We start from the raw sequence: 20,452 nt of genomic DNA, 5'->3' as shown, positions 1-20,452 counted from the left end.
TGGGAGATTTTGACATCAGTGTCTAGGGCTCTTGAGTCCTAGCTCTGGGAATTTAAAACTCATCTATTGATTTTTTTTTCCTGCTGAGAAACATTAACCAATGTTTTGTTGCTTTTGTTTTGCCTTTTTTTTTTTTTTTTTTGCTCAAGATATGTTTTAATATTTATAGATGAATTTGTCTTTAGTTCCCAAGACAAATTCTTTGTAAATGGTGATATCCTAGTATGGTGATTCAATACCAACTGACTCATATCTCCACACACGTTGAATATGGAGTAACAGTAATAGAATAAGGACACATAACATCTAATAAGCAAAATACCAACAAAAAGTCCTTTAGGAGCTGTTAGATGAAGAGACATTCAGGCTTTGGAGGGTTTTCTAGATTTAGGGGCATTGAAAGGCATAGAAAAGCTGGAATCTTAGATCCAAAATCAGTAGTGATGGTTCCCTTGATTGCAGAAGAGAAGCTCACCCAAGACAGCCCATGAAAGGAGAACGGTTTCTTATAAGGTTTCAGGAGGTTTATTAGGAAATAGAGCTAAAAGATGGGCTTTAAGGGCCCTGTTGCTGGGAAGGCATGGAAACCATGGCCTTTCCTTAACTAATACAGGTTTAGGCAATGTTGGGTTCAGTGTCCACCCTGGGTCCAGTGACCTGATCCCAGGGTGTTGCACACCACTGTGTCCATTCCAGAGACGCTATGGGCAGAGCTAGCAATGGTCTGTGTCTTTCATTAGGAATATTCTATTTATTCTGTTTATCTTACACCACAGCTAATGGATTCAGTAGACTCTAAATGTTCCTCCAATTTGATTAGGGTTGATCTGGTTATTTATAATTGCTGAGAAGCATAACATAGTTTTGTTTGGACTGTAGTTTATTATGCAATATTTGATTTCCTCTAAAAATAGAGGGAAATTTTAATATTTAAAATGACCATATCAGTCAATGGCAGGGACAGAAATTAGAATTCTGCATATTCTGGTCATATGGACAATGGTTATTCCAATGTTTCCTAATACAAGAGAAGAATAAAATTATACATTATTTGATTATCTCTTATAAATATAGAATCTTTGCAAATAAGGGCCTGAGAAAATATAAAAGCTCAGTTTTCTTTTTCACAGAGATATTCCTGAAATAATGCTGCCTTGATTTGCCTTCTTTTTCTCCTGTCACCTTCTTTGTACATTTCAGTGCAGGAACTTCCATCATGGAGTATGAAAACTCTGCAAAGCCTTGAAATTTTTCAAGGGAGGGGTTCCAGGGGACTGGATTTGTTGATGTGTTGAATCGCTAAACCTCAATGTGACCTTGTAGAGACAGGGCCTTTAAGAAGGTAATTAAGGTTAAGTGAGGTCCTAAGGGTAGAGCTTATAATGATGAGGCTCGTGTCCTTATAAGAAGAGAAGACACAGGAGAACTCTCTAAAGTTCACACAGAGGAAAGGCCACATGAAGACAATATCAATAAAGCAACCATCTCCAAGTCAGGAAGTGAGGGCTCAACAAAATCAAACCTGCCAGCATCTTGATTGTGGACTTCTGGCCAACAGAACTGTGAGAAAATAATTTTTTTTTGTTTATCCTACCCAGTCTGTATTCTGTTACAGCAGCCTGAGGTGACTAATGAGATACTTTCATATATGAGGAAGCTGAAATGCTCTAGAGGTGAAGTAACATAAGGCATGAAATAGGAGAAACCAGAATTTGAAAACTGGGTGTTCTAAATTCCATGATGATGGTCTGTCTCCTACCTGGTCTGCCTGCTTATTTCTCCCAAAGTCTTAGTGTTGAAAAGCCTTACTGTTGTCAAATTTACAGGTGGGTCCAAAAGTTTGCTAAGTTGTGAAATTCTGAACAATCCCCTCTACTAATTAAATAGCAGGTTGGCTGTGATGGGGAGCAAAGCAAAAGCCCTGGAGATGTGCTCCAGGTCGATACAAGATGCTGAGTCACACTAAGGAAGTCCGTTCTTCCAAGGGAAGCAGAGCAACGGGTCTATTGTAATTATCAGCTGGAAAGGGAATTGGGGAAGATGGGAGGACACTGGCCAATCTGTAGGCTACCTCTTTGGATTAAGGCTGGGTGGAACTGAGACCACTTGAACAGTCCAGGAAAGCAGATCTCACATAGAGGGGGTTTGATCTGTATAGAACTGGCAGCAACATTCATTGCTAAGGGATTTCGAAATGCTGCCAGTTAATTTAACAACAGTCTGCCTCAAAAAAAAAAAAAAAAAAATCACATGGATTTACATAGCCTTCATTTGTATTTGCCATGCAAAGCTTATCATCATACTTTCCTCTTAATTTTTTATCTTCCTCATACAATGTTCAATGTTGAATATCATCAGTATTTTCTTTTTATCTTTGGATGACGGAAACCCCTGATTTTTTCCCCTTTCCTCTTTACTTTAGAGAGAAGAGGCACACTTAAAATTTGCCCTGGAGATACAATGTCTTCCAAATATTAGCTCAGGGAATAGAAAGGCTCTGAGTTGCTGTGTGCTGTTGTTTGCTGGAATAAATAATCATACAAAGGCCTTGCTCTTTCTGCTCCTATCTCTTTCAGCAGAGTTCAAACCTGGGTTATTTGCAGGTATCCTTTTGAATCCAATTGAAACACTCTGAATATCTTGGCTTTTCAATTTTGCTTTTGCTTTTCCATCCCTCATTCCTTTTTATTTCTTTATAGGTTCTTGACATTATTTCTTTGTCTCAAACAATAGAAGCTCTTCTGTGTATGAGTGTACATGTGTGTGTTTTGTGTGTATGCCTTTGTGTCTGTGTGTAGATGTTTATGTATGTGCATGTAGATGTGTGCTATCTATGTGACTGTGGGTGTCTGTGTGTGGGGGGATGGATATATGGTGTTTCTTTCCTCTAAGAGGAACGCTGATTGAACCATTGTTGAATTCCCAAGGCTCTGCCATCCATAATTATAATTGCTAAGTATTGATAGACTAAAAGTCACATAAATGGATGAACTATCACATGTGTATCTAATACAAATAAAGATCTTAAATGTCCACTTGCCACATCTATTGCTATTTAGAAAGTTAAACATACAAAATGACTTGAGGAATAAGGGTTATGATGACACTCTGGGCTCAGTTTTCGCCAATGTTCTCTGGTGCACCTGCTTTTAAAAACAGGTGTTTCCTTTCTGTTTTGAAAGAGTAAACACAAGCTGAAAGTATTCAAAATTCTACCTTTCCCTATTCATCATACATTACACTTGCCAAGTACAGATAAAGGCAGATTATTAACCTACTCAATTACAGTGGAACTCCTATGGAAATGTCTATTACAACTGCATTAATATCTCATTAGTTCATCATGTTAATGTTATTACAATGGTTACCAAAGGAATTGGCACTGACTGTTACCTAATTTTGAAGGGTTTTTGCCCCGAGCATCACTAGAGAGGGAGGCTCAATAGTAAAGAGTAAAATCTGCTTTCTGTCTTCTCTGAAACAGAAAAGAAGAAAAAGAAGAACAAATGAATACTCCTGGCAAAAACATGCTATAGAGGCTGTCTGAGGCTCAAGATAAAAATCTATTTTGACAGGCGTAGTCATGATTCTTCTCATCTAGGATAGCATTATTTTTTTGTTTTAATGACAAGATAACAGGAAGACAAAATTTGCCTTCATGTGAATGCATAAAAATGTAATAACAATTAGCTAATATAATTAAATTATTACTAATAATACCATGTCTGTGTCTTCACAATGAACGTGTAGCTCTGCTTATTTACATCTTTCCCCAAAGGAGTTCAGATAGATTTACAGGAAAGTTCAACCACTCCCACTTCCCCATTCATTTGCATGCATTAAAGGAAATTTAGCATAGAAGCTGATAGTGCCATTTTATAAGGAAAATGAGCTCTCTGCAGTTTCATGTCTTTAACTGAGTTGGCAATCCTTCCTGTTTGTGCAGGAAGTTTTGTGCAGCTGTAAAGTGGGTGGAACCAAGACTGGAGCGGGGTTTCCAAGACTGGACTGGATTCCATGACTTCGGGGGAGTCTTCATCTCCATATGCCCAGGGTCCTCCGGCTGGTGGGTCCCACACAAAATCCAGAGCTAGCTTTTCAAGCAAATATAAAGAAGATAAAGTCTGTTGCTGATGTTGTCTTATTTACTAGACTTTTCCTAATCTTCTGTCAGAATCCACGGCTCTCATGGTCTTTTCAGTGCAATTCTGGGGTAGGTTGTCACAGCAGTTAACCTCTTAGTTTGTTTCTGTTTTCTTAGCAAAAAAGGAAAAAAGCCAGCTGAACATGACTAGGGAGGATCTGTTGGAGATGTGCAGAGAAAAGAGAAATTGTGCAATGGGCCTCCTAAGGAGGAGTGGGAAAGCAAATTATGTCCGAAATGTTGACTAAGACTTTCTGGCAGTGCTGAGGCCCCACTTGAAGTTTGCACAGACATTGAATGATGAGCCATCCGAGTGACTGTGAGCTTTCTCCTGCAGTGTTCAGTGGCTTGGAGGCAGGCGTTTGATCGAATTGGGATCCTGCTGGGTGTGTAGCAGGCATATGCAAGGAAAACATTATAATAATGGATTGTGAAATCTAACCAGGCTGAAGAGGCAAATAAGAATGTACAACAATGAAATGTGGTAGGGGGAGTCAATGGAAGTCCCAAAGTGGTTGAAGAATTAGTGGATCAAAACTGTTGGAGGGATGCAAGAAGAATAGGTGATGATGACCTAAATGGAAAATTTGGAGGCAGTATATTTGTTGGTAATGACAAGGTCTAGAACATTAATATGGGAGCCAGTAGAAGGTAGATTATTGCAGCAAGGGCAGGTGGCTCAGTGGTAAAGAATCTACCTGCCAATGTAGGAGACATGGCTTCCATCCCTGGGTCAGGAAGATCCCCTTGAGAAGGAAATGGCAACCCACTCCAGTATTCTTGCCTGAGAAATCCCATGGACAGAGAAGCCTGGCAGGCTACAGTCCATGGTGTTACAAAGAGTTGGACATGACCAAGTGACTAAACAACAAACAACAACAATGTGATAACCCATGTTTCCTTGTAACTGAAGGATTTCAGACATTGGGGGAAACAATAGTTTAGAAATAAAAATAAGGAGCAAGGGGGAATCCCTGCCCATTTCAAACTTTGTTGAATATTGGGTATGAGAATAAAAACAACCTCTACCTAAAAGCGCTACTCTTGAAGTGGTCTCTGAGAGCTCCAGCTGGAGCATGAAGGTGAAGGCAGCTTTCCAGAGGCAAGGTCACAGCTCAGGGGATTTCAAGTTGCAGAGGGGACAGAGCAAGATGTTAGGGAGTCAGGAGGGGTGGGAAATTGAGTCAGATTAGAGAAGGCACACACCCACATAGAGGTCAGTTTTAAGTGGTGAGAGATGATCAATATGTGGAGTGGAGGGAGAGAGAAAAGTAAATGTTGTAAGCATCTCAGAATTTGGAGTTTGTTGTCACAGCATAATCTAGCATAACTTCATCAATGCAGTTCTTTAAAAGAAATGGCACATTCTTCTGTCCACCACTTTCTTCTCTGTGCTGTTTGGAATGTGGACAAGGAGATCGATGCTTTTAACTAGCATGGACCATAAGTACATGCTGAAGGTTCCCGAAATGTAAGAGAAAAGACACTTGAGTTCTTGGTGACAGTGAAGCCACTGTATCTACTATGGGCTAGCTATCTCTGGACTTCTTTTTTTGGATAAAGAAACTTCTATTAAATTTAACACAGTGAATAAAACAATAATAGTCCTTCCTTAGACTTGTAGTCAAAGGGGAAGAGAGAGCCACCATGAGCAAAAAGATTGTTAAAAGAAGCACCCTCTTGCTGTAAATGCATGCTTTTCTTTAAATTATATTTCACCATATTAAAAAAGAACTTGTAAATGAGATTGTTGAGTAATCTTGGCAAATGAGGTACATTGGAAGATCAGATATGGGCAAATATCTTTTTGCCATTCCAGTTTTCAAAAAGAGGAAGAGAGATTCTGCAAACTATTGAATTATGAGCTTTATTTTATTTCCTGGAGTTCCAAGAAGAGGAAGTGTTTGGCTCATCATTACAGTAACCTCATTTCCTTCTTTGACAGATATATTGGACTATAGTACCAGGGAAAATGTGGCAGAGTGTACTTTTGAACTAAAGCAAGGCATCTGAAGGGGTTTCAAAATGTCTTCATAGATCAATTAGAGGAATATTGGTTGAATCAGAGATGGAAAGCGTGTATTAAGGGTAGTTCCTTTGAAACAACCTACACAGTTCCTACTTTGGCTCCACTATTATGTCAGCGACATCGTAAGGGTTGGCTCCCCCTTGTGGTTAAAGGTGGCTTCACTGATGCTTGCTATGAAAAGGGAGAGGGTTCCTTCATCTTCCTTCTGAGGAGTCAGGAAGCTTCTTTCCTGGGTTGTGACAATGAACCCATTCTTATATTTTATTGACTCCAACTGGATCAGGAGTCCATCTCTGAACTAATTACTCTGCCCAGAGAAAGGGGCACTCTGCTTGGTTTAGGGTTGACTGGGTAGGGGTGGGGTTGCCTTCCTTCAAAAGCACATTGGCTTCATGAGGCAGAAGGGTGTGATTATGTACGGATATAGGTATCTAAAGAGAACTGAATAGTTAACAAAAGAAGAGGGAGTGGATTATTTTTTAGGCAAACACAATATTTGCTATTCTTGGAAGATTTTGAGGGCACAGTTCTTCAGTTCCAAAATGTGGAAGTTTAAATTTTGATAAGAGAGGCATTCTGATAGATCTGTCAGGATTACATTAGCCACAGAATACACTCCGATTAATCAAATGAGTAAACCCAAGCAGCAGAATTGTTCATCATGATTCATCTTGTGGCAGAGACATATTGGCCAAAAATTATGAAAATGAAAGTTGTTCAGTCATGTCTAGCTCTTTGCAACCCCATGGACTATAGCCCACCAGATTCTTCTGTCCATGGACTTATCCAGGCAAGAATACTGGAGTGGGTTACCATTCCCTTCTCCAGGAGATCTTTCCAACCCAGGGATTGAACCCAGGTCTCTTGAATTGCAGGTGGATTCTTTACCAGCTGAGCCACCAGGGAAGCCCAAGAATACTGGAGTGGGTAGCCTATCCTGTCTCCAGCAGATCTTCTTGACCCAGGAATCGAATCAGGATCTCCTGCATTGCAGGCAGATCCTTTACCAACTGAGCTACTAGGGAAGCCCCCAAATTATGATTTTGGTTTAATTATAATCAAGATTAATGCTTCTACCTGATTATAATTAACTGATATTTTTACCTTCTTTAGAACATTACAGTAGAATTACTTTGGCCACCTCATGCGAAGAGTTGACTCATTGGAAACAACTCTGATGCTGGGAGGGATTGGGGGCAGGAGGAGAAGGGGATGACAGAGGATGAGATGGCTGGATGGCATCACTGACTCGATGGATGTGAGTCTCAGTGAACTCTGGGAGTTGGTGATGGACAGGGAGGCCTGGCGTGCTGCGATTCATGGGGTCGCAAAGAGTCGGACACGACTGAGAGACTGATCTGATCTGATCTGATGTTCTCTGAATGGATAAGAATAACAACCCATTCTTTGTTTTTTTTAATTGCAGGGAGCATGTATCTAAAGACTTGCATAAAATTGTTCAGGTATAAATTAAAAAGGAAGTGGCTGGAACATAGTCTTTTTTTCCCCATGCTATTTGAAATAGTGGTTTGAAATACTTAAACTTTGTTGTAATTTTAAAGGTGATATTGTAAAAAAAAAAAAAGTCACAAGATCCTTAAGTGTCTTGGGTCACTTTATTGAGAGACAGATTTTTATTTTAAAAATGTTTAGAATGTCTAATACTTGCTGCTGTTTTTAATCAGTTCCTCTGTTAAGTGAAGCAACATAAATCAAAGCTCCATGGTAAAAAGTTCATCCTGAAGCTAGTTTACTGGTTATGCTGCATAGTTAAATGAGAAATCAATGTGTGCAATGTATTGAGGGAAAAATGGACCCCAGATTTTGGGTATACATTTGGTGACATGATAGGTCTGTAATTTGGGGAGTTTAGAGGAATTCTTTTTAGTAGGAAATCATTCCATAGGGTATGTTCTGCAGGATATAAATCCAAGGTCTTTAAGAAAATTAAATAATTTTTAAAATGAGATCTTGTCATTCAAAACAATTTGATTGCCACCAGCAGACGATTGTCCCTGAAGACCATCTTCACTTGAAAAGAGTTAAATATTCTACAACTCCTTGTTACTTAAACTGTGGTCCATGGACCAGCAAGATCATTATTGTGGGGAACTTGTTAGATCTGCAGTCTCACCTCCACCTTAAACCAGCTGAATCTGAATCTGCCTTTTAATAAGATCCCCAGAGATTCATGTGCTCATTAAAATGTGATTATGGATTACTAAATCTCAATTAGGGAGATTTCCACAGTCCACAGTGTATTTGTAGGGGTTCATAGGTCAAAGAATTGATGCTTTTTTTACAAGCTCTCTCATAAAAGGCTTTCATATATATCACAGAATTTCCATTTCCATTTACTGTGATGGCTACATATGATGCGTCCTAGTATAGTCTATATTACTTTTTAAAACTGTATTTCAAATGAGCTGTCTAGTACTAAAACTTTGAAGTTGAGCAACCTAGGTTTGAAATCTGGATCTCCCACTTTCCAACCATCTGAGATTGTTACTTTAAGAGTCAAAGCCTAGTTTTCTCACCTCTAGAATCCTTTCAGTTCAGTTCAGTCACTCAGTTATGTCCGACTCTTTGCGACCCCATGAATCACAGCACGCCAGGCCTCCCTGTCCATCACCAACTCCTGGAGTTCACTCAAACTCACGTCCATCGAGTCGGTGATACCATCCAGCCATCTCATCTTCTGTCGTCCCCTTCTCCTCCTACCCCCAATCCCTCCCAGCATCAGAGTCTTTTCCAATGAGTCAACTCTTCGCATGAGGTGGCCAAAGTACTGGAGTTTCAGCTTTAGCATCATTCCCTCCAAAGAACACCCAGGGTTGATCTCCTTTAGAACGGACTGGTTGGATCTCCTTGCAGTCCAAGGGACTCTCAGGAGTCTTCTCCAACACCACAGTTCAAAAGCATCAATTCTTTGGCGCTCAGCTTTCTTCACAGTCCAACTCCCACATCCATACATGACCACTGGAAAAACCATAGCCTTGACTAGACGGACCTTTGTTGGCAAAGTAATGTCTCTGCTTTTCAATATGCTATCTAGGTTGGTCATAAATTTTCTTCCAAGGAGTAAGTGTCTTTTAATTTCATGGCTGCAGTCACCATCTGCAGTGATTTTGGAGCCCAAAAAATAAAGTCTGACACTGTTTCCACTGTTTCCCCATCTATTTCCCATGAAGTGATGGGACCAGACACCATGATCTTCGTTTTCTGAATGTTGAGCTCTCTAGAATAATCTCTACATGATACTGATGTTCTACTGTAATATACTTAAAGATACCGGCCTGGGCCATGGTACATACAAAGAACTCTGAATGTCAGTTCCTGTACTTCTTGCTGGAGCATACAGCCCATTAAAGTCGTAGAATTGTTTACTACAAATGATGCAAAGACTACAGATAAGTCTTCTTCTATGAAGCAAAACTGTAATGTGGTTCCTATACAACATTAGATTTTAAACAGTTCTACTTGCCAAGTTAAGTGATTCTCAAAATGATATTTAAATAATTAAATAGAATTGCATTGTTTAGTATGATCCATCTGGATGCCAAATTGCACTCACTAAAAGATAATTTGGATTTTAACATAATTGATACTTTGCCATTCTTCCTGAATCTGATTTATCAACAGGCTTTGCTACTTCTACGCTACTTAGTTTCTATTAATGACTGCTTCTGCCTTCCATGAAAGTTTTTCACTCCTCAAGTTTTCTTGACTTCCCTGCATTCTTTGTCTAGTGATGCTCAGAGTAGTCCATTCCCTGATACTTGGAAGTGTGGCTGGATGGTTTCTAATGGGTTATTGAATGATTGTTGCAGAAGCTGCTCCTGAAAGACAAACTGGGCTGAGAGCTGTAAGCTTTGTGGGCCACCAATAGTTCTTTACAGTGAAACTATTGCTCTGCATAAACTCCCTGATCACACCATCCCAGGATGAGTGAAACTGTGAAATGATAGCTAGATTGTAGGGCAGTGGTTGAGACGTGGAGAGAGCTAAGGACAATCTACAGGAAAATCCATGTGATTGATGGTATGGTAGCCATCATGGATTTTCTCTCCATTGTGGGCTGCAGGTCTCCACATGTCCAACCCAGAGAACTTCATGATAGGTTATCATTTATTTAAAAATGTTTTTTATTTAAAAAAATAAGCATAAAAGAGAACATAACAAACACTCCTATTCCCATCACCCAGAATTAACTGTTAATATCCCATTTAACTATCATTTTATGTCCCATTTTCTTCCCAACATTTTCAAAGGCAGCCACCATTAATAGTTTGGTGCATGTCATTATAAACCTGTGTAAAAACTCTACTTTGTATCTATATATTCATCTATCTCTCCATATCCAGTAGGCTTCCCTGCTGGCTCAGACAGTAAAGAATCCGCCTGCAATGTGGGAGACCTGGGTTTGATCCCTGGGTTGGGAAGATCTCCTGGAGAAGGGAATGGTAACCCACTCCAGTCTTCTTGCCTGGAGAATTCCATGGAGAGAGGAGCCTGGTGGGCTACAGTCCATGGTGTTGCAAAGAGTTAGACATGACTGAGCAACTAACACTTCTACTTCTCCATATCCATACCCAATGTATAGTGTTATTTTGTGAGTTACTTTTAAAATGTACATAAGGATTATTACTTTTGAACATTGCCCATCTACCTTCAACATATCTATTTTTTTAAATTTTATTTTATTTTTAAACTTTACATAATTGTATTAGTTTTGCCAAATATCAAAATGAATCCGCCTGCCATGCTGATAGACTGGTTTATTCCTTTTGTGTTTTTTTGCTTTTCTTTTTTATTTTTTAAATTATAAAAATATGATAACACATTTATAGACTTGGAAAATACAGAACAAAATTATGTATAGTTCCACTGTATATTACAATTGTTCATTTTAAGTAGATAAATAAAGATTTTTGGTTGGAGTTTCAGTGTAAAACTCTCAGAAATTAATTGAATAAATATACAGAGAAGTAGAAGAATATAGTAGACCTGAAAAGCATTATGAACCAATTTGACATAATTAAGATTTAAGCAATTTCACACAGCAGAAGGATACAAATTCTATTCAAGTTCCAGGAGACTCCTGCATTGGCAGACAGATTCTCTACCACTGAGCCACCAGGGAAGCTGGTGGCTTCCTTTTAATATAGATGTAATCAATTTATTTAACAGCAATAGAGCTTTCAGTCTTAGACCACATTTTACTATACTGTTTTCAGGATTTGTAAGTTGTAGATGATATCTAGCAACCATCAGTAGATCTGTGATTGGACTGACATTTCTGCTCCTATCCTAATGGTTTGCTTATTTAACTAATGACTGCTGTCTTCATTAGAGATTAGTACATTAATTGAAACAGTACTTATCCCTTCTGGTAAAGTGATGAGTTTGCTTTATTCCTTTGTCCTCAAGGCTGAAAGGTGATGTGTATACACTTTGGTAAGCTCAGAAACCCTGAATAAAGGACAGTGCATTAAATAATTCACTTGGTAATAATAGGAGTCTGCTCAAGTGTCCTCCTCTAATTTCTTCACTATTGTTAGACACAGACCAAAGAATAGATTCCTTCTGTGTTTAGGCAGGTCCAGGCTTACCTCAGCATGCACAACTTGCCTCTCTAATTAGTGGCCAGAGAAGGGACTTTCAGTGGCTTCTGCCTGTCAAAGAAAATGTGTTTGCCCTTATTAGCCATGTCAACAGAGTAATGACACTAAGGTCTTTGAGGTCATCCTCCTGCCACACTGAATGGAGCAGTTATTTAAGTGGGAACATTATCTTCCATAGCAACTGTATTTTCTAGTAAGCTCAAGACTCTTATTTCTGATACCCTTTATTAAGAACTTAGTCCAAATTGTGAAAAAAAAATGTAGCTCTATAAAGTTGTACACTGATATGAAATATAGTACAAAGAAGTTAAAAACCCTAGAAGCTGAGTTATGGTTTAACTCAGAGGAAATGAACCTGAAAGCAAGACTATGAGAGACACGGCGGGTGGGGGGGATTGAGTGTGCCTGCAATTGTGTGCATGCGTGCGTTATACTTTTTGGTTGGTGGTGTAAAGAAACATAAAGGATTGTATTTGGACCATCCTCACTGATCCATTCCAATCAGGTTTTCTGCCAACCACTCGACTGTAATCTGTCAGTAAACTATGCACTGTCGAATTCTGTAGTTAATTCTCAGTCTTCATCTCACACTGCTCCTAGGAGTAGGTGATTCATTTCATCACTCCCTCCTTGAATCACTTTCTTCACTTGACTGTCAGGGATCAACATTCTTCTCCCTTGATTATCCACTCTTTTTCAGTCTCTTTTGTCACATATCCTCATCTTCCAGGCGTCTACATGCCAGTGTATCCAATGGTTCTCTTTTTCCATATCTTTGTTTTTTCCTATATACTGTTAGATGTCATCACAGCACGTCACATCAGACTTTTAAGTACCATCTAGGGGCTTCCCTCATAGCTCAGTTGGTAAAGAAGCTGCCTGCAATGCAGGAGACCCCTGTTCGATTCCCGGGTTGGGAAGATCCCCTGGAGAAGGGATGGTCTACCCACTCTGGCATTCTTGGGCTTCCCTTGTAGCTCAGCTGGTAAAGAATCCACCTGCAATGCAGGAGACCTGGGTTCGATCCCTGGGTTGGGAAGATCCCCTGGAGAAGGGAAAGGCTGCCCCCTAGAGTATTCTGGCATGGAGAATTTCATGGACTGTATAGTTCATGGGATCACAAAGATGACTGAGCGACTTTCACTTTCAGAATGTAATTATTCACAAATTTATATCTCCAGTCCAGATCTCTTCCTTAATCTTTCAACTCTCCTGTCCAGTCTGCCTCCTTGGCAACTCCTCTTGGAGAATAAATTCTTAGTACTCCTTAAAATATGTAAAACAAAATCTTAATTTCATACCCCAAAACTTTGTGACCCCAATATTCCCCACTTCAATAAATGGCTCTTCTAATTATTCACTTTCCAGGCACAAACCAGGGAGCTATTCCTGACTCTTTCTCACCTTTGTACTCCACATCCATTCTTCAGCAAATCTGTTGTTTTACCTAAAAAAAAAATGTACGGATAGTGACCATTTATCACCGCTGTAGTCCAAGTTTCTATAGACTCTGGGTTGTACTATGGCAATAGCCTCAACCAGCCTCTCTTTTCCAGTCATGTCACTTTACAGACTGGTCACTTCATAGCAGCTAGAATGATTTTCTTGAAACATAAATTTGATTGTGTTATTATTTTACTTGAAACCTTCAGATGATGTCCCAATTTCACTTGGAATGAAATAGGAAGTTCTTACAGTTCCAAGCAAGCCCTTTAAGATCTGGCCTCTCTTGAAGCCTTTGCACTTGCTATTTTCTCAGCCTGGGGTATTCTTTGAAGGTGTCTTCATGGTTTATGTCCTCACTTCACTCACCTTTCTGCACAGATGCTAATTCATCAGCTGATGACTTTCCTGACCTCCATATCTAAAGAGCACGTTTCTTCTGCTATTCTCTTTCCCCTTAGTTTGCTTCATTTTCTTCCCTTTTATTTATGCAGTGCCTGTCTTCTTCCACTAGAACATAGGGTTCAAGTGCACAGGGACTCTTTAAGTGATGTATCACCAGACCTGAGAATAATGACTGGCCCATAAAGGAAATCATTCCTGAATATTCATTGGAAGGATTAATGATGAAGTTGAAGCTCCAATACTTTGGCCATCTGATGCAAAGAGCCTACTTATTGAAAAAGTTCCTGATGCTGGGAAAGATTGAGGGCAAAAGGAGAAGGAGTAAGCAGAGGATGAGATGGTTAGATAGCATTGCTGGCTCAATGGACATGAATTTGAGCCAACTCTGGGAGACAGTGAATAACAGGGGAGCCTGGCATCCTACAGTCCATGGGGTTGCAGGGTTGGATATGACTACAACTGAACAACAACAACAACATGCTTTTATAACTTTTCATTTTAAGCCCAACAATCGTCATTTTAGCAAATTACCTTAAAAATCATTGAAAAGAGGCCTCAGAGGCCTCTCTCTTATCCAGACCCATCCACTTAGAAATTTATTTCTCTCTGGTTATCTCCAATGTTATTACTGTTGTTCTTGCTTTCTCTTCTTCCTGGTTCTATTGTTAGGGTCATGGAGGGTGTAGGGGGATGGAAAACACCTTTATGGGATCTGGCTTGGCCATGAATACTGATCACAAAAGCAATCAGACATGCTGCACTCTGAAGCTTTATGTACCACTAAGATATCTAGGTTTTGTTATATTAATAGAGTGTCTGTCTCCTTCCTAGACATGGGGTTCTTGAGAACCCCATGAACAGTATGAAAAAGCAGAAAGATATGACACTGAAAGATGAACTCCCCAGGTTGGTAGGTACCCAATATACTACTGGAGAAGAGCAGAGAAATAGCTCCAGGAGGAACTGAAGAGGCTGAGCCAAAACGGAAACAACTCCCAGTTGTGGGTGTGTCTGGTGGTAAAAGTAAAGTCTGATGCTGTAAAGAACAATATTGAATAGGAATGTTAGGTCCATAAAACAAGGTAAATTGGAAGTGGTCAAACTAGGAGATGGCAAGCATGAACATAGACATTTTAGGAATCAATGAACTAAAATGGACTGGAATGGGTAAATTTAATTCAGATGAATATTTTATCTACTACTTTGGGGAGGAATCCCTTAGATGAACTGGAGTAGCCTTCATAGTCAACCAAAAAGTCTGAAATTCAGTACTTGGGTGCAATCTCAAAAATGAAAGAATGATCTCTGTTCATCTCCAATGCAAACCATTCAATATCACAGTAATCCCAAGTCTATGTCCCAACCACTAATGCTGAAGAAGCTGAAGTTGAATGGTTCTGTGAAGACCTTTAAGACCATCTAGAACTAACACCCAAAACAGATGTCCTTTCATTGTAAGGGACTGTAATGCAAAAGTAGGAAGTCAAGAGATACCTGGAGTAACAGGCAAGTTTGACCTTGGAGTACAAAATAAAGCAGGGCAAAGGCTAACAGAGTTTTCCCAAAAGAATGCATTGGTCATAACAAAAACCCTCTTTCAACATCATGAGAGATGACTCTACATGTGCACATCACGAGATGATCAATACCGAAATCAGATTGATCATATTCTTTGCAGCCGAAGATGGAGAAGCTCTATACAGTCAGCAAAAACAAGACTGGGAGCTGACTGTGGATCAGATCATGAACTACATTGCCAAATTCAGGCTTAAATTGAAGAAAGTAGGGAAAACCACTAGACCATTCAGGTATGACCTAAATTAACTCCCTTAAGATTATACAGTGGAAGTGACAAATATATTCAAGGGGTTAGATCTGATAGAGTGCCTGAAGAGCTATGGACCGAGGTTCATAACATTGTACAGGAGGCAATGATCAAAACCATGCACAAGAAAAAGAAATGCAAAAAGCCAAAATGGTTGTCTGAGGAGGACAACAAATAGCTGAGAAAAGAAGAGAAGCTAAAGGCAAAGGAGAAAAGGAAAGATATATCCATCTGAATGCAGAGTTCCAAAGAATAGCAAAGAGAGATATGAAAGACTTCCTAAGCGGTCAATGCAAAGAAATAGAGGAAAACAATAGAATAGGAAAGATGAGAGCTCTTCAAGAAAATTAGAGATACCAAGGGAACATTTCATGCAAAAATAGGCATAACAAAGGACAGAAATGGTATGGACCTAAAAGAAGCAGACGATATTAAGAAGAGGTGACAAGAATACACAGAAGAACTGTACAAAAAAGATCTTAATGACCCAGATAACCACGATGGTGTGATCACTCACCTAGAGCCAGACTTCTTGGAGTGTGTAGTCAAGTGGGCCTCAGGAAGCATCACTACAAACAAAGCTAGTGAAAGTAATGGAATTTCAGCTGAGCTATTTCATATCCTAAAAGATGGTGCTGTTAAAGTGCTGCACTCATTATGCCAGCAAATTTAGAAAACTCAGCAGTGGTCACAGGACTGGAAAAGGTCAGTTTTCATTCCAATCCCAAATAAAGACAATGCCAAAGAATGCTCACATTACCACACAATTGCACTCATCTCACACGCTAGCAAAGTAATGCTCAAAATTCTCCAAGCCAGGGTTCAACAGTACGTGAACCAAGAACTTGCAGACGTTCAAGCTGGATTTAGAAAAGCAAGAGAATTTCAGAAGAACATCTACTTCTGCTTCATTGACTACATTAAAGCCTTTGACTGTGGAACATCACAACAAATTGTAGAATATTTTTAAAAAGATGGGAATATCAGATCACTTTACCTGCCTCCTGCAAAACCTGTATGCAGGTCAAGAAGCAACAGTTAGAACTGGATATGGAACAATGGACTGTTTCCAAATTGGGAAAGGAGTACGTCAAGGCTGTATATTGTCACCCTGCTTATTTAAGTTATATGCAGAGTACATCATGAAAAATGCTGGGCTGGAATAAGCACAAGCTGGAATCAAGATTGCTGGGAGAAGTATCAATAACCTCAGATATGCAGCTGACACCACCCTTATGATAGAAAGTAAAGAGGAACTTAGGAACCTCTTGATGAAGGTGAGAAAGGAAAGTGAAAAAGCTGGTTTGAAACTCAACATTCAAAAAACAAAGATCATGCATTAAGTCCCATCACTTCATGCATGGTAAATAGATGGGGAAACAATAGAAACAGTGACTGACTTAATTTTCTTGGGCTCCAAAATTACTGCAGATGGTGACTGCAGCCATGATATTAAAAGATGCTTGCTCCTTGGAAGAAAAGCTGTGACCAACCTAGAAAGCGTATTAAAAAGCAGAGACATTCCTTTGCCAACAAAGTTCCGACTAATCAAAGCTATCGTTTTTCCAGCAGTCATGTATGGGTGTGAGAGTTGAACCATAAAGAAGGCTGAGTGCTGAAGAACTGATGCTTTTTAAACTGTATTGTTGAAGAAGACACTTGAGAGTCCCTTGGACTTCAAGGAGATCAAATTAGTCAATTCTAAAGGAAATCAATTCTGAATATTCATTGGAAGGACTGATGATGAAGCTCCAATACTTTGGCCACCTTGTATGAAGAGCTGACTCATTAGAAAAGACCCTGATGGTTGGAAAGATAGAAGGCAGGAGGAGAAGGGAATGACAGAGGATGAGAGGATGAGATTTTTGGGTGGCATCACCAACTCAATGGACGTGAGTTTGAACAAGCTCTGGGAGAGGATGAAGGACAGAGAAACCTGGGGGTGCTGCAGTCCATGGGGTCGCAAAGAACTGGACATGACTGGGCAACTGAACAACAACAGCAAACTCCTTCCTAGGAAAGAAGTTACATTCCCAGAAGGCCTCTTCTCTTATCATACACTTAGGAAATGCCTGAAACCAACAAAACGGTTAGTGGTCATAGGGTGAGGAGTACATTCAGTCCCTGAAGAGTAAAGATGGTTATTGACATTAGATCCTGTACTGCTTTAACCAAAGGGCAAAGAAGTACATGCTCAGGAGCATGAATATATAGCTAAATGCACTCAGCTGCTGAGAACAGACGTGTCCTACTTCATCAGTTGCATGATATGTCGTGGGATTCCTTTCTCATTTTGTGCACAGATTTTACCATGCTATACAGACTCTTCTGACTCTTGCTTTTAAATTCATCATATTTCGGAATTTGTTTCATAGTATTATATAAAGAACTTCTTACGTCTTTTCAATGGTGCTATAATATTTTATTGTTTTGACATACTATAATGTTTTAAAATATAATCCTCCATTATTGAGTATTTAAATTACTTCCAGTATGCAAGTGTTACTTTTTTAGGGTAATGCTCTAAATAAATCCTTGTGCGTATATCTTTGTGTGCATTTGTAAGCTTATTTGTAGCATAATTTCCAGGAAGTGGAATTGGTGAATCTAGAGTATGTGAATAATCATTAATTCGGGAGATTTTGCTCTTCTAGGTTACAGAAGGAACAAGTTCTACCTCAGATAAGTGGTGAAGGCAAAGTTACTTATAATTGACTATGGAACGTGATCTAATAGTAGGTGTGGAGGGGCCACTCCAGGTGTCTGTCACTGGAGACAGAGGTTCCCAGGCTGTGCAGCCTCATGATTCCAGAACTTCTACTGGACATAGAAGAGGCAGCTCCCCTGGTGGCTAGCCTGGTTCCTACAGCTGCATGGGCACGCTGCCTGAAACAGATGGGAACTCTGACACCCCTTGCACAAAAGAGACCTGGGAAGATGAACAGCTACCCGAGGTCTAGAGGTTGTAAGGGTGTCCCCTTGTGTCTGAACCCAGGTTCAAGGACATGGAGAATGGATTCTGAAGCAGAATATTCAAACCCACCAGCACCAACCAGGAGCTGATGTAATAGGTCACAACACCTGAGGGCAGGTGGACTTGACTCTTCCCCTGATGCAGAAACTGAGGAGTTTTGTCACCCTCTGATGACCCCAGGACAGATACCTCAGCTGCATCTGCAACAGGACCCAAATGACCCTGAGTGTGAGAAGAAGACAACCCTGGTTACGGTGCCCCTGTGATTGGTGAAGGCAATCACCTGTGATACTTTATTGAGTTGATTGAGCCACTGTGAGATTTTCAAGACTATGGTGATCATAGTGTTAATGTTGATGAAACTGATATTGTGATGCAGGTTTGAAAAAACAAAGTAATAGCTTTTAACAAAACACAGTTTCTTCTCATCAGAAAACTGGTACCTAAAGGCAGGGTTTATTGAATTGGTTCCAATGACCACATACACCTGATCTACTCAACTTATATGCTAAACATTCTAACTCCTGGGCATAAGCCAGACTAACTGAGTAGGAATTTCTAGTGATGGAGGTGATTTTAATTAACCCCAAAATCTGGAAGTCACTGGTCATAGGCATTTCTGTCATCAAAGTCTGATGACCAGGTTTTTTTTTAACTTTTTGTATTGGAGTATAGATGATTAACAGTGCTGCATTAGGTATACAGCAAAGTGATTTAGTTATACATATACAAATATCTAGTCTTTTTCAAGTTATTTTCCCATTTAGGTTATTACATAATATTGAGGAGAGTTCCCTATGCTATACAATAGGTCCCTGTTGGTTATTTATTTTATTATTTGGTCATGCAGTGCGGCTTTTAGAATCTTAGTCCTCTGACCAGCGATCCAACCTGAACCCTTGGCAGTGAAAACTCTAATTCCTAACCACACCAGGGAATTCCCTGATGACCAGATATTTTAATACCTATCTTAAGATGTTTTCCAAGGGGTCTGAGGAATGATGGAATGGGCCCAGGTAGTCTTGAATGACTGCTCCAGGGTCTCATATGAGTCAGCTGTCTGGGACAGGAAGCATTTGGGTTCTTACAGCTGCACATCTGCCCATGAGCAACAGTACATCTTATGCTTAGAGGAAGTATATATGCATATATTTATACTCCACTTTATTCCAGTGGAATTTAAGATGGTGGGTTTATCACAATAGATTGTATAAACTTCACTTAAAAACTAAAATAATTAATTTGGAAGAATATTACCAAGTTATTTTTCATTAAGAACATACAAGTTTACACTTCTGTCTACATACACAGGAATACCTGTTTCCTCATTCTTTTTGCCAACATACCAACTGGATATTACCAAATATTTTGATCTCTGCCAATAGTGGTAACTAAATCATGGAGTCTTGCATAGTTTTTTATTTTTATTTCTTATTATTAATAATATTTAACATATTTTTAAGCACTTAAAAGATTTTAATTTTCTTTTCCTTGAACTGTCTTTTCATATCTCTTGTCAGTTTGTGCTTTTTCTCTTCAAAAAAATTAGATCAGTTAGTGGTTTATCTATTTTTATTTTTTCAAAGAGCCAGATCTTGAATTTAATTATTAGTAATTTAATATTACTAACATGGTTAATTTTTTTTCTAATTTCCAAGTCACTGATTGCTGCTTTTATCTGCATTACTTCTTCCTTCTGTGTTGACTTTTTAAAAATATTAAATGAAAGAAGACTGACAAAAATGAAAATAGCAGATGCTCAGAGATAAGTACATGGGAGTTTATTATAACATCTTTCATACTTCTGTGTTTGTTAGAAACACTGTACAATAAATGAATATCCTAAACAAGTTCTGTACAAATTAATCTGAGAAGTTTGCAAACTAAATGATTTTCTTGAAAAAATTATTGCTGTTGTTTAGTTGCTAAGTTGTGTCTGACTCTTTTGTGACCCCAGGGACTGTAGCCCACCAGGCTCCTCTGTCCATGGGGTTTCCCAGGTAAGAAT

General features: G+C 39.3%; 1 long non-coding RNA gene across 2 annotated transcripts in view; it reads left to right on the top strand.

Moving 5' to 3' along the window:
• Nucleotides 1–1,414: 1,414 nt before the first annotated feature.
• Nucleotides 1,415–20,452, top strand: part of LOC129651589 (uncharacterized) — a 28,980-nt gene continuing 9,942 nt past the window's right edge. The window contains exons 1-2 of one of the 2 annotated variants that reach the window (XR_008714222.1): nt 1,415–1,562; nt 3,947–4,066. This is a non-coding gene — a long non-coding RNA (uncharacterized LOC129651589). The remainder of the gene's footprint in view (nt 1,563–3,946; nt 4,067–20,452) is intronic. The other variant, XR_008714223.1, reaches the window with a different exon arrangement.

This window comes from Bubalus kerabau, chromosome 4 (assembly GCF_029407905.1).
Source record: "Bubalus kerabau isolate K-KA32 ecotype Philippines breed swamp buffalo chromosome 4, PCC_UOA_SB_1v2, whole genome shotgun sequence".
Classification (NCBI taxonomy): domain Eukaryota; kingdom Metazoa; phylum Chordata; class Mammalia; order Artiodactyla; family Bovidae; genus Bubalus; species Bubalus kerabau.
Note: the sequence above shows the minus strand (reverse complement) of the source record. Positions and strands in the feature narration are given on the sequence as shown.